We start from the raw sequence: 15459 nt of genomic DNA, 5'->3' as shown, positions 1-15459 counted from the left end.
AAAAGACCATGTGATCTAGAGGACATCTATAATATTACGTAATGTGGCCTCGTTCGCGATCATAAATGTAACGATGGTTTTTGTTCAAGTCTAGATTTCTAGACCTTAAATCAAAGCTATCTTGAAAGCAAGAATCGAGAGTTTAAAGGTTTATATTAGAAGCGGAACCCACAAACTCGCGGACTGGCGCATGTTAGACCTGATTAAATGTATGGCGTTCCCGCTGCCATCGCCACCACGGGCAGACCAATAGTCCTATTATTCCGACTACGTACACTGCAGGAATCGTTTCGACTACCATGAGATTTTTGTAGCCTCAGCATAAGCGGATTAGAACAAGGGGTACCAGACATGTAAAACAGTTAGAATCTACGGAGTGGTCCTCCGGCCGAAGGTTGCTGCTGTCGAGGCTAATAAGTACCGTGAGCCCTCGAACGTACTTCACCGAATACAGCTATTAAGAAACGTAACTGAGAGCAAAACAGAATGTTTCGGAGACAACAGACGATTCTGTCCCTGTAGAGGACTCGTTTTTGTTTTATTTGCCCGGTTCTGGCTGTGGGCTTTTTTTATACAGCAACCGAACGATAATGCTGTGCCTGCAAGCCGTGGCGTTTGCTTATCAAGTTTTCCACAGTTTATATATTGGTTACGGACCTTCTTCAATCATTCGTACACTGGTTCCATATGTGTACATTCTTTTTGTAGGTCAATCATGAGGTCTAGTTTCTTTATTGAGACGCAAGAAGCGTAATTCTATTATAGTCATCCGGCACGTTGCGCTTATGATCTACCGATAACATGTTTAATGCCGTTTGGGCTAATACTTACTGATTAGCATGTGCGAGATCTTCTACGGCAGAAAACGCAATAAGATAACTGCAGTGGTATGGAATAAAGCAGGAAGAAACAACCGGCTCCAACCAGACAAGGAATATCCATTTCGATTATATCGGTATTAGATCGGTATAACTGGAACATTTGTGGCGTTTATGCTCGCAAGGAACAACCACAGCGATTGAAGCAGGCCAGCGGATATTTCCCACATAGAAAGGCGTATATTGAGTTGGGGCTTATTCAGATCATTCGATCCTATTCGGCGGATTTATATGCCACTTTACAGGCTACCTAGATAGCATACCCATACGAGGTCTAATCACTGCTGTGTAAATAAGAATTTCAAGTAGGCCGCAGTACGCCATGCCTATACAACCTTAGTGTACATGAGTAAAGAACATGGCAATTATTTGGCAGAAAAAAACGATGGCAACTGCGACAATCTCATCAAACTCTGCCGGCATCTAGTGAACGCTCTTGCAAAGGCGAAACACAGTAAAATAGAGTGTAGTTGAAGGCCAGGCCAAGCCAACTAGCTTGGAAGGCTATTACTGTCATGGGTCCTATCGCCCTCATCAGGTTGCCTACTAACGGATTTATGCGAGAAACAATGGCCAAAGCGGTGAGTTGCAGAGGGCTTAACGTATTTGCGTGGTTCCTACTCGTGCTGTTTCGGCTGCTGCTACCACTAACATAAAAGATGACGCTGCTCGGTGTGTTGTAGCGATTGCAGCTGTCTTATCTAGTACTCCTTGTGACCTCGCCCTTGATAAAAGAAAAGTAGTCAGGGAAGAATTGCTGCGGTCTTCTTGACCTACCAACCTATTTGAATTTGGGTTTAGAGAAGCAGAACGCATTTCGGCTGCTCCCGCTGTTTAAAGGGTTGGTATGATCCGATGATATTTCATCCGCTGGCTCAGCTCCGCTGCGGAGCATCTACAAGTACCCTTGCCGTCTTCCTCAGCCACTTCTGTTTCGGAGGAAAAGCTTCCACTGCCGTGTGGAAGCCGCTACCTTAGTGGGTTCCCGTACCTTCGGCGGTACTGACTTGTCGAAGAACGATGTGATAGCTCCTACTCTGCCCTGGCCATCATTGCAGAAGCAAGGGCAACCGTCGCCACTGCCGTTCGCTCCGGTCATGCCCGTACGAGTAAGTTTACGGGAGTAGCCAAGGGGCCACTTTTTTAGAATTGTGGGGCTGGGTAATGGTCACTCACAACTTTTATCTTCAATTCCGGCTAACGGAGCCATCGGGGCCATAAGTGCGTATTCCTGTATTCTGTTCTTTGCTACTCTACTACTGCTGCTGCTGCTGCTGCTGCCTCTGGAACTGGGGTGGATGTAGAGGCGGTAGCTGCTCTTATGATAAAAAGCGCATAAGTGTTGTGGCGGGCTTGAGGGAAATCGAGTCCGATGTAAGATGGCAGACGGCAGCCCAAAAGCGTTTGTGAGATCTTTTCAAGAACAGCGTTATTATTTCGTATATGAAGCTTGCAAAATTATTCAGCGCAAAAACGTACGACATTACTACAAAATTAGATATGTGTAGTAAGTTTGTACTGTAAGCTCAAAAGCCTCACTATCTATTATCAACCATGGAAATACACACGGCGACAAAATTAACTAGTCCATAGTGGAATTAAGTAGGTTATAGATAAATAGAATGCTTAGCTCCTTTGAATTTGAAATTGAAATTCTCCTAATTTATCGATTGATTGATTGATTAATGAGCAGAGAAACAAAGCAATGTCAGTAGCTCCCTGTTTACTAAATCAGTCGGCGAAACTTTTGTACACATAGCAAAGACATTATGATTTTGGTGCACACTTCGCAACCATAAGAGCGGTTAAGGAATTGCTTTATCTGCAATTCGTTTGAAGGATCTCCTTGAAAGTGTCGCTGCTGCGCTCGTCTAAACCACTAAAAACATCTCCGCCACTAAGAAGCGACGGGGCTCCACTTGCAATCGGATGCTACACAGTATCGGAGGGCTCACGCTTGTGTTTAGTTACAGCGTCTCCGTCGCTCAAACACTTCTTGCCTACTTAGACATGAGACTGGAGCCATTATTTGGGGGCCGGGAGACTTAGGCGAGGGAAAGCGGCCTCGTTAAGACGTCGGCCTCAACAACGACGCATAGCACCGGTTGGATGTAACTGGAAATAGATACAAGCGCTGGGAACCAAAGTACACTGCCGAATGGGATTGCAAGATGGCCTATCCTTACAGGCCTTACAACAACGCCTCACAGATTAAGGTAAGACTCACAGAGACGGGCGGATCTAGAGCAAGAAGGGTTGTGCAGCAAATACATCCTGAGAGGTTTAAGGGCCCCATGCTTAGTACCTAGCGAGCATTTACATTAAGATTAGATACACAACTTCATTTCGGTAGTTACGCACCGACATAGTGTACAGGTCGGCAGCGATAACCGCGCTTTTAAAGGTCGAAGCTTGTCGCCCCTTTCTGGTTTTCGGTTACCTATCTGTCTGGGACATTTATATGATACGGGAAGTTGTTCCGCAATAAGCGCTGCTGTCGTTGACCCGCCAACCATTTGAAATAAGCGGAACGCCTGCCATTGCCAGGAAGTGGACTAGCAGATGATTCAGTGTAGATTCTAGTGGATTCGTGAGAATACGGGCGCGGGTTAACGATAGCGGACAATACGTATTCAAGGTAAGCCGCTCTGTCTTGGTACCGTTCGTGTTAAGGGCCAATAGTTGACCACAAGAAAGGTGCGCGGTTACTGCCGTCGGTGATACTAAGCTGGTATCATTTCTGTACCATGAATTTTGATGATAGCTGCTATAACGAGGTAGATGTCTTTGTGCAGGAAGCATTATAGCAATTATAGCCGTAGAAATGATAATACTGGTAAATGCCCAGTGCAATAGGTACGCGAGGATTTGAGCAATATGACTATGCTTGAGTCGCAATACAATGATGAAGAACAATAAGCTAGATTTGCGGTTGTAGGGAGCTGACTCAATGCTTTAACCACAAATAGAACTGTATGGAAAAGTTTTATGGAAAAAAATGGCTTCCCGATGACGACAAGACAAAATCTTAGAAATGAAAAACGTTCCATGTAAACATCTGCACATCTACAAGTAGCACTCGGCAACGAATAAGTACACTTCTAATATATCGATATGTATTGTAAATAAATATATGTGAACCACATGAAATGTAATTTGGAGACAGGCTCAATGGGATTTTGACATTAACGGCGGTGTAACTCATACCTATTAATACATATTAACTTTTCCGTTCAATATCTTTCTGTGTTCTGCTTTGTAAAAGGATGAGCACACAGGAATAATTTGGGTACGAGTAAATAATAATAAAGTTCTAATAAGTAGGGAAGTAAAGGAATACTTATGGACCAGCACATATCCCATATGCTATGCATTATGTACCGTATAGCGGCTGAGCATATTTTTGTGTGAGACCATTGAGATTGTTCCCGCCAGACGAGACACACGAGTCGCTCGCAGAATCCACTCAATAGCCTGCCTGACGATGAATTACGCCTCGAGTTAAAATGTTCACCAATACACATGTGTCAACATGCCGACTTCTAGTAGTTCTAGAGTTCTTCGACTTAGGTTCTTTCGCACTTCTTTTCCTAGCCGTCGTAAAAATCAAACAGCTGATACGTTGAGCATCTCCGCCACAAGTAATTCTATTATTCCAAGGTATTTTCGAATGATGTGGGGTCGCTGCAACGGCAGCAGTATTCTAATTTGGTTTGCAGATGAAGCATGTTAATTGAACGGGGTTGTCGCTTCTCGGTTAAGTACATTGTGCCCGTGGAGCTATGTTTACCATACAGCTATCAAGCCATACAGGCCTAGTGGCCAACGTTGCCAGGCGCCAAAAGAAAATCGTCCTTGTAGTTAATAACAGTACATGACGTCATCTTGCTCTTTCAATTGCGTCAACGACACTGTACAGTGTGACGAGCCGGCTGGAACATTTCTTCGGCTGCCAACGTGCCGTCTCGACATGACGTTATTGGTGGCCAGTGAAGATCACTGCAATAGTACTAAGTAAGATTTTCGTGTCACACGCTACAACTACATTTATAAGAAGAGGAGACGCCGCAAAAGTAAAAACGCACTTGGAAGTGAGCCTTAAGGAAGGCCTACTAGCGTGAGGGTCGGTCATTTATGAACATCTCAATAATTCTAACGAAGGTATGAAGTTGAGTCGCTGACAAGTCATTGTGCTCCTGCAGGCTAGGAAGAACGGCCATCGCCGGCTCGAAGTCTTAAACCTTTCCAAATGCCTTCTTTGCCAGCTTCTTTGCCTAACAGGCAGCACTGTTTCCACACATCGGTAACCTCCACTCTGTTGGGGGTTTATCCGCCCGTCCCTTCATTTTTATTACCAGCCCTAAACAAGGTCAATGTTTGGGCTTGTTCATTTATCTCGCCACCGGCAAACCATAGCACGGACCAAGTCACCCTTTTTTAGAGCCCGTTTGTTTCATCCTACTATGGACATTCTCAATTTAAGACAGCCCGCACTTGCTGCTACTAGCAGTCGCTACCATTGCTGCTATTGGATCCTGGTAGTTGTCAAGGACGCGCAGCGGGCACGATTGTCGAATGGGCCACGGAGGAGGCGTTGAGGGGTAAAAGAGAAAGGAAGAAGCAGTACGCCGAAGCAGGATAGTACAGGGTAGTTTAAGACGGGTGACGTTGGGCCATAAGGCCGTAGTTTAGCCACCATAACATCTCTAGCGATCATAACGAGCCCTTGCTGCCATTGCTACTAGACTTACTGTACTGTCATGTAAAAAGAGTGCCCTCCTGGATGACGTGACACTCAGCTTGTTTTGCCTTTTTGCTAAAACACTTTTGCACGCCGCACGCACTGCTAGCAGCTGATGGCGCCGCTGCCGCCTTGTCCTATTGTTCTCTTATCCATCAGCCTTCGCCCCGTGACAATGGGACGAAACGGTGCCGGGCGTCCAGCTACGCCGAGATACATGCAGCTGTAGAAAAAGGAAATATTGTTTTTAGTACCCAATAGGACAGCAGAGTTATGATATCAGACACAAGTAGCAATACGAAAGTGCGGATGAAAAAACAAAGAAAAAGGGAAACACCTCGTCTACCTTTGTCTTGTACGTGAATGCTAAGGGGTCAACGTATCTCATGAAAGTCGGTTTGCGCGCGCTTCGCGTAACTAAGACAAGTGCTGCTTAGACTGTTGTTAGTCTGCTTTTTCTACGAACTACGCTCGTGATTATAACACGTACATGTATAATCACTATATGCACAAGCACTGAAGTGAGATAAATAAAGCGGCTAAAGTTCGTCGTCAATCATTTGTCAGTCAAAAGGAATATACTTTATAGAATACTTTAGTAAAGGCCATGGCACCAGCTTAGCGCTATAGTTAGATATAATCGTCTGCACTACACCAGCTGAGTTCTGCCCTGCTGATATACTGAGTGGCCCTTATGGATGGAATAAGATCCGTTATGTAACTATATAGTTGGCGTACCCATTGTTTTGTACTAGAGAATTCTCTATAATACATACACTCTTAGTTGAAGATATATTTACGCAGAGATTAGGCGATCACCACCTACTGATACGATATCACCACCACGGTAACCTTGGCAATACGACTACAAGACTTTAGATCAAGCCATTATATAGGATAGGACTCATTTGTAAAAATTTGCAGCAGCAGCACGAGTAATTGCTATAGCGGTGAGTGCAGCTTTACTTCTTCGACAACGACGATAGCGGGCAGGCGTATTCCCCGAACTAAAGGGAATTTCTGCCTACGCTGACCAGTTTCAATGTGCTGCTGGTACAAGCGAGCTCTTTACGTCGCTGGTCGCTCAAAGCGCTGAACAATGGTTCTCTTTCGGTGCTTATAGCTTGTGCCTATCGCTAACGCAGGGCAACAGGGCAAGCACTTCGCCACCGGAGGTGACTTGTGCTGGCAAGGCGAGTCGCAAAAAGAAGTGTAGAGTCCTTTCCATCCTTCTCGTTATCAGTTAAAGATAACGCTTACAATTTTTATACTTTCAATTTTTCAATGAAGACAATCCCGGAAGGGAGCTTACATGTATTTCAGCACACTGTTTAGTCAAATACAAATACGAACACATAAGCGCGTTAACTAGATACTCTGGCAGCGGGCACTTCTCATCAATGCTGACGGCCGATAGGGTTGGAGTTCGGCCGACTTCGTGTTCTCCGTGTGTTCACACTGAAGCTTGTCGGTGGCTGCTTCTTCTCGTAGAAAGAAAGTTCTTAAAAAACTTTCCAAGTCGCTTTTCTGTTAAGTGGATCTTTACGCGTAAGGTGGTCCTGAGGCTTCCTCACCCACCTGACTTACACCCACATATCTATGAATGCCTTGAAATGCTTTGTGAAGATGCGGGCTTATTCAATATACGAAGCTTCAGAGTTTGTACTGTGGTGGACGCTTGCTCCTGGAGGGTATAGGTAATGTAGGCACATAAAGTGAAGCGATGCATAGGTGCTTCGATGGATCGAAGGTTTGAACGACTGGAGGGTTTGGAGCACTTCAAAGGACAGCAATTTCTTTGCTGAAGAGATAGTTTTCAACAAATAAGTGGTTCTATTATGGGTTGATTCGACTTCACTGTCTTGGTTGATGGGTTATGGTTTGTTTGTCCAAAGCGGTCGGTCATCAACTTACGTTCGATGAATCCTGCTTTTATCGTCCTTTGATCTATTATTTGCTTATATACAAGCGAAACTGCTGTTCCTGAGTTGTTTCCTATTAGCTCCGTATTGCATCTAGAATACTTCAGGCAGTCTCGTTGAAGACACGTATCGTAGACTGGCAATTTGAACCGTAATAAATATTGGACAAACATAATCGGTTATAGTTGTTGTTTTTCCGGTACCGCCGCTGATCAGGTTCTCCGTTCTTTGTTGGAGAGCATAATTCTGCCTCAGCGACATAAACCAGCTTGTATAATATGTAGGAATGTGGGGTTATACATCGAGAAGGGGCAGGCTGAAAGGTATCACTGTACTGTTCTGGTCGACCAAGGCTGGCAACTAACCAGATCAGCACACACAAATCCCAATTTATTGATAGCGCCCCGGGGCACTACCATTACACATAATATGTTGTGTGCAGCACGTATATAGGAGAGGTTCAAGTCATACATTTAGTATTCAGCGCCAATGGCAACACAAAAGTGGCTCTTGTGCAGAGGTAACCGTACAGATAATCTAAGCAAACCTCAGTTAATAAAAGCCAGACTGTCCCTTATTTATTATGCCAAATGGAACCAATTGCCGATATTGGGCTTACAACGAGTTTTAAAGGAAAATACGTTTAAGCTTGAATTCGAATTTTACGGTGGATACAAGCGAAGACTACCAAGGTAATTATCAAGATTTGCCAGCTACGTTATAATGCAATGTACATCTAATCATGAAGCTGTGCATGTTTCGTCTAGCTGATACCCTGGGAAACCCGATCATTCGTAGCGTGGTAAGATTTTGAGTACACGTAATTTTGTTTTCAACTTATTCTGTTCCAGCCATTGCTTCTTTTGCCATTCTATACATGCACACATTCTATTTGGCTGTGTTTTGTTGGCACTTGCCTCGACAATGCGACGGAGCAGAGGGCCTGAAAATTGGAAGCACCTTGCCCCTCCTTCACCCATTGCTACTTTTCTGTTTCCAGCGAATTCAAACACGCTTCTTCACTTTGTAAGATTATTTTCCACTTATAGTGCGGGAACGGATTGGAATGAAAGCAAGGCTTTTTTAATCTGCGTCCTAATACGGGACTATTTACCTCACAGCGTACCAAACTGGACGAGGCACGTTTCACTTGCCTGGAAATCAACATCCCAAAGGGCGGTGTATCTCTACTGCAGTAATTCTAGCCTGTTTGTACTGATACACGACGTTGAATCCCCCTATTTCGTTTTCCTTTCTACAGAATCGCCGAGTTTAAGAAGGGTTCGCTTTTGCCCGAACGATGCCTTATATCCGACTCTGCCATCCACCAGTTGCTGTCGACTAGTGTTGCTGCCACCACACGCCGCGTTGCCTAAGGCTTCGATACAGATTTGAATATTTCACTGTATTTGCTAGAGCTGCAGCTAAAAAGAAATTAACGTTACCTTCAAAAAGAGCTAGACGGTAAGGGAAGGCAGCGGGTAACCTATGCACACAAGCCTATGAAACGAATTTTGCCCCGTGTCGAGTTGAACTATTCAGCATCACAAAAAAAGGTACGCTACCAGGTGTAGTCATATTGGAACCAATGATGGCAGTCTCTGTGTATGTCCTCTGCCTCCGCCTGTGAGTACATGTCTATGAGGCAGCTCGGACACAAACTAGCGGTGTCCAAAGATTGTCCTCGAAGCTTTAGTCTTAGAGGCCATGGTGTCTGCCGGCGCTTTTGCAACCGACTTCGCTCTAGGTCGTTTTCATGAAGACAGGACCGGCACAATGTTCAGACAACGAACGGCTATCCGAAACGAATTAGAATCACCGAGATTCTCGAAGATCTAAGGAGGGCTAGCAGAAGGGATAAATGGGCAAAGCACACGTTTGCAGAACTATGAAAAGCGATGCCTGGAAGAAGACAAACGTAGATGAGAATTCCAATCAAGAAAAAAGTTGGTGAAGGGTAAAAACCAAGCTAAAGAGGTTGGTGAACGGCTAGAAGGAAGGCTTTTTGCAAGCAATTTTAAAGAGCAATCCAGTCGGCATTATTGGCCATATTTTTATAGAACTTATACGAAGATTTGGCATTGAAAGTGTTTGGGTCAGATAATTAAATATCAATGTTATTGCGGGGTACGTTCAGAATCGCTGTGCCTGTGTGCATCAATGAAGACATCTGTGTTTACTCATTGAGGTGGTCTCTTTATGCACGTTTGTTTTTTCAATCATTCTTTTACCCATTATAGTTACTATCCACCAATCCATGTATCTCCATATAATATAGTATTCTATATAGATGCATATACATGTACGATTTGGTGCATCGCTTACCTTGGACAAATCGTCTTTACGTTTACCTTCCTGATTTGACATCGGCGTAAACTTGCATAGTACACGCATCGATTCCGACAAACGTCTCTCTAATCTCCTGGGAATGGCGATCTTGCTTCACAGTTTGGCACGTGTACGTAGTACGGGCATACGACTAACTCTGCGGATTTACCCTACGTTGTTATACCCCTAGATGATGATGTAGTCTAAATGGCAGCGGTGAAAGGTGTGAACAAACAATGTAAACCGTGTCTGATGGTGCTAGCAAGTTCGCTTTGCTAAAGCGTAGCCTTCCCAAACAACTCAATCTCAGACATAGTTGAATTGAAATGAATAAACGTAATCGATAAGTTATGACATATGCCATGTCAACAATGTCTTTGACGGTAGAAAAAATCTTTGACGGAAAAGAATCGAATCCGGAAAAACCGTGCAACACTTGAAAGGTTCATATCTGTTAAAAATTGTTCCAGGAAAACTTAAAACAAAATAACTTAAAATCCATCGCAAAACCTCTCCGATAGTGCTACGGGTTCCCTGTGATCGGCTAACCAATAACGCGGGTGAACTAAATACCAGAGGAGGACACAACAAACGATCATTGGCCTTCGCAGGCTTCAGTTGGCCTCGGCTGTCCGAGTCAGCTCTTCGCGCAAAACACTCGTCTTCAAACGTTCAAACAATAATAACTAATAAATAAGGAAAAAGTGTTGTTGCAATACTGAAGATTAACTTTCTACCGGCGCTTATCGGACAGGTCGCATTGTACCATCGATTAACATTTTGAATCGTGTTCGTCACCCTGCTCCCTATGTAATGAAAGTGTAAAGGGATTCTTCACTTGAATGTGCATTGAACGTTGATTCGAGTGCTCGCACAGGTGACTATCCACAAATTGGCGTTTCATCTGAACGCAGCCCTTGTGGATTTTGCTCGTCTCAAGCAAATTCGACTTTGAAGAACTTTACCTGAAGCCCGCTTCAACTCTTCACGTGCCATTGATTAAAAAAACATGAAGATTCTTTTTAGCAAACGGGCTCGAGAATTATATAAAAGCATTGCCTGGCTGAAGAGTCTTTACAGTGTTGCAAAGAGATTTAGGGTTCGAAAGGACAACACTGACCGCGTTAGGACGACAAGTGGCTAAAGCCCTGTCTTCACTTTCAATCCTGTGTTTATTATGCGAAAGCCGTCTTCAGGAAACCCCGCCTGCAATAAACTTACAGATCTGGGTATCTATGCACGTGAGCTAGTCAAAATTTCCATATGCTTCTAAAACGTCAAGACACGAGTGTTGTTGCCATCTTTTCTGGCAAATATTGTATAACGTTAACCTATCCTATAGCTTTCTCAACTTTTTCTATCTTTTCTCCAAGCTAATTAGAAGCCACCTGTTCAAAAAACGCTGCCCAGATTATGGGTAAATAATACGGTAATATACCCAGTTACGCGCGCACATCCTGATAAGCTAAGGCTCGAGTCACGCTACGTTATCTATGATGAAATTCACAATGGTGCAGTTATTGAATCAAGAAACAAACAACCTTAAGATATAGTTTCTTTTCAAAATCATTAGTAAGTTCAGGTCTATCAAGTTTCGTTCTGCACATATTCATAGATGCCTTTGTTCTACACTTAGTCAATGAATCTGCAATGCGACATACCCATACGAAATACCTCTGCATATTAAAACACATGTCAAACACCATTCCCAATGCTTGGCTTGAACGCTAGCGCTCGGATGTAATTTTTGTACATATAATTTTTATTAATACAAAACGTAATAACATAATAATAACACAGGTAATCACACCATTTTAACGACAACCTATTATCATATTAGCGAACGAAGCTTTTGGTGGTATCGAACGCTTAATCTATTACACAATTTTTCATGCATGGTGTCATACTAACCATTGCCGACGCATGGCATTGCAGTTTAGTAGACAAACTGAAAACACTTCCTCGTATGCGCCTATCTGTTTTCTGTTCTTCAGTCGCTGTCCAATTAGCTGTTTCGCCCCAGTTACAGACCGGCATCTGGCGAGTGCTTTATATAGCGTGACGCCGCTGCGTTCCAAGCCAGCCGTTTCTTACAAGTGAAGGCAAGAAACGTTGTTGGCGACATGTTAGACTGGAAAACGGCACGGAGAGACCAAAGCCTACGAGAAATCATATCTCAGCTGTCCCTTTTACCTGCCGACGAGGCCGTAAGTCACTAGGATACTCGCCTGAGTAGACATGCATTAAACGACTGCCTGTCTGCCTGCTTCCTGATGGAACGCTTATTCTGGCGGTTTTTTTATGACTCAGAATGGCCGAATGTGTATGGAGTAGGTGACGTTTCTTGGCAGCGCTTGTTTCAACAGTAGAGGCATATTCACACAACGCACTTTTACGTTACGCTGTAATGAATCGAGGGTGCAACGAAGATCCACACGAATATACGGGAGAAGGCTAGCAATCTGCTCGTATTCAACAGATATCCGATATCTTTTTGGCAATAGAGTTAAACAGGCGAAAGTCAGGAGGCCCACATAGGTGCATAGCATGGTCAACGCCGCAATGGCTAAGAGTAGATAGATGAATACATTCATATATGGTGCTCAATTAAAATTTCTCACTCAGGATGTCAAGTCAATTTTGAAGGATACAGGTGGACGAGATATCGGTTTATATGGCGCTGGAATGAGTCTTGAGTGCTAAGAAACAAACGATCTCAGCCAGGTAGAAGACCATTGTTTCGAAAGATAAGCTCAAATGTTGGCTTACCCTTCATCCCAGTTCGCCCTCTGTTTCTGTGCGGACACGGTTCACCAGGAAGGCGACCACATCTGTAAAAGCACCCAACCTGAGGAACTGTAGCCGTTCAAAACCGGTTAAGTAGCAAGCGGTTGAGTCCATAAAAATCCATCAGGCCTCTACTGCGGACCATAGGAAGGGGTTGCTGTTTTCTCTCTATGTATTTTTGGTTGTCGCTAGGCCTAGATGTGTAAGCATACCTTGCAGAGAAGTTGAGGCCTTTAACAAAGTTATAATGTAGTAATCCCTGCCGCCGGTTAGTTAGCGGACTTCTTGTCGGTTAGTGGTTTGGTCTGTTGGGTCAATGAGCAAAGCGCCAGCCATGAAAGAATAATCACGTCGAAGTAAAGAGTGGGGCTTGAGTCTTAACTCTGTCGTCGCAGGAGTCTAACATTGGTTGAGCAACTAGCCAGTTTGAAGCTTCTAAATAACCAAAAAGTCCCTTGTCGTTAAACCTTTTACTTCCGAGATTAGTAGAGGATTATCCGTAGCCAAATAAGTCAATGAAATACATCAATTTCGCATGCAGGGCCACGCCGCTTTACTCTTCCTGCCACACTGCCTAAGTCTCCTAGGCGTTACTGTCCCCTCTCTATCTGTCTATTGTATTTCTGAAATCTTTTTGCATGGCTCACAAGCCGATTGGAGATTTGTGGGGACATCGTGAGTTAGTTGTCGTTACACTCCGTTACTGCATTCGTCTTTGTACATACAGAACCTGCGTAACGAACGGTAATCTTCTGGTGTCCTTCCAGTAGACCTGTTTCTACCTTCCTTGACCTGCACGATTACTTGCGGTGCAACGAACAAGGGTTACAGGGTCAAGTGAGCGCTCACGACCGTCTTTTTTTATATAAGAGATACATACCTACTGACTAGGCTAGTTGATGAAAATAGACCGGTTCCGCGTTTTTGATATAGTGTAAAGCTGTGTAGTGTTGCTTTTATCACGTAATAGTTGAGTTCAATGTATCTTCAATATACCTAACCAGCTCTGATGTGCTAGATATCTTCGCCCGTTGTTATTTTTACAGGTATCTAAGGCATGCGTCAAGTCAATCTTAACAAAAGCATTGATTTTCTACATGATCGTTAATGAATCAAGACGTTTAAGGGCATATCAGCGACTTCGTTCTTTTAGTACATTCATTAGATGGCCACAAGCCGTATATACCAGTGCCACCCTCATCATTAAATAGATTTTAAAATCAAATAATGCTAAGGCTCATAGATATCCGCCAGAATATGATCTCTTTCCACACTCTTGTTAACGTTTGGAAAAGCGGCTATGCAATAATGCCCCGACGATGATTAGGCAAATAATACTCATCATTGACCTTACCGAAAAAACTATAATAGAGCTTCTCTCGCTGTGATTGTCATAAGCGTGCTTTTCCGTCTTTGCCAGCATTCCATCCTATACGGGTTCCGTGTTGCCTCTGACTATGTGGCAATGTCAGTAATTTAACTGAAATATGAGGGACAAAGAAACTGGGATCTAGAAAACGTGATGCAAAGGCTAGAAACAAGACCTCTTCTCCAAGATGTTCAGAGACCCCTTCTGAGTTTCCGACCTCGGGAAAATGAAAATGGGTAACATAGAAGGAAACATCTCAAGTGGATCCTCGTAGCCTGTCATAGAACAGTATCAAAATGGAAACCTTTGTATCAAAATGGAAAGACTGACCACCGTTTTATTATTAGCCTTCATATATTTATTCCAACATGTCGTCTTCGCAGAGTCTTTGAAGTAGGCGACGTGTCGAGTAGAAGATATTGCTTGCTTTCTAGGCAGGTTTAAGTTTCGGATTGTGTGTGCCCATCAGAAATGTGTATCGAAAAAATTTTTTCCAGCATTTATGACATAACTTGATTAACACAGAACTTTAATTGTGCTTTTTGATAAGTGGACAACAACGAACATTCAGATTGTTTCTTACATAAAAACAAATCAGTGTGGTACACTCATCTCAGGTGAAAAAAATTACTATCGTTGTAAAAGTCATGATCTTACTTGCAGTTATTGATGATGTACATTACCGGAACTGGTAATCTTGTCAATCTACCGCTGACTCGTTTTATATATATAAATATTTGTATCAAGTCGAAGTAATAATCTATTTTTTAACTTTGTCGCGTTTCTATCAATAACGTGACCCCTTTAAAAATGAGTGAAGTCTCTTTACTTGCTAGTATAACATAAAGTAAAAAGCGCACGTAACAGAAACGAATGAGCGTGCAGTAAGCTCACGTCGTGACACGGTGCCCCACGCAAGGAAAACCCCAGGAGATGAATAAAGCATTGTTCAGGCAAGTTTAAGTACGCTGGGCGTTTTACGCGGTACACGTAAAACACTAACGAGCCCTCTAAATTAACCTGGCCATTTTACCTAACTTACGAAGTATTAGTAGAATCGCATGGTGCTGCTGATGCTGCAGCGGAGTATGCATAGGTACCTTGCCATCAGCTTCGCACTTCGAATTGTAATTAGATTCGATTGTGGCTGCACTGAGTACGAGTTCCTTTCCTCGAGTCTTCCTCTACACTAAAGCGAAGTTTGATGCGGGGCACTGCACTGGTCTGAGAAGTTCAAATACAGCTGAGCTTTAATAACGTTTCAGCTTTAAAAGCTGCTTGACTTAAAAACCCCGTGCTTTCCGCCAGTGCACGCGTTAACACAGTGAGACGGCAGAGCTCTTCGGACTTGTATGAGTCTCAGTGAGATTTGGTACTGGAGTCCCTGTTGTTGATTGAAGAGCAAATCGTATTTTATGCGTGTCGCCACATTCG

At 43.5% G+C, this 15459-nt stretch overlaps 1 protein-coding gene across 3 annotated transcripts in view; it reads left to right on the top strand.

The window, feature by feature from the left end:
- The window catches only part of LOC111261046 (uncharacterized), a 122650-nt gene that overhangs the window by 64695 nt on the left and 42496 nt on the right, over nt 1-15459 (top strand). The gene's annotated exons all lie outside the window — the stretch shown is intronic.

The sequence above is a fragment of the Varroa jacobsoni genome, unplaced genomic scaffold (assembly GCF_002532875.2).
Source record: "Varroa jacobsoni isolate VJ856 unplaced genomic scaffold, vjacob_1.0 scaffold_515, whole genome shotgun sequence".
Lineage (NCBI taxonomy): Eukaryota > Metazoa > Arthropoda > Arachnida > Mesostigmata > Varroidae > Varroa > Varroa jacobsoni.
The sequence above is the reverse complement of the archived record's forward strand: the minus strand, read 5'-3'. Positions and strand labels throughout refer to the sequence as shown.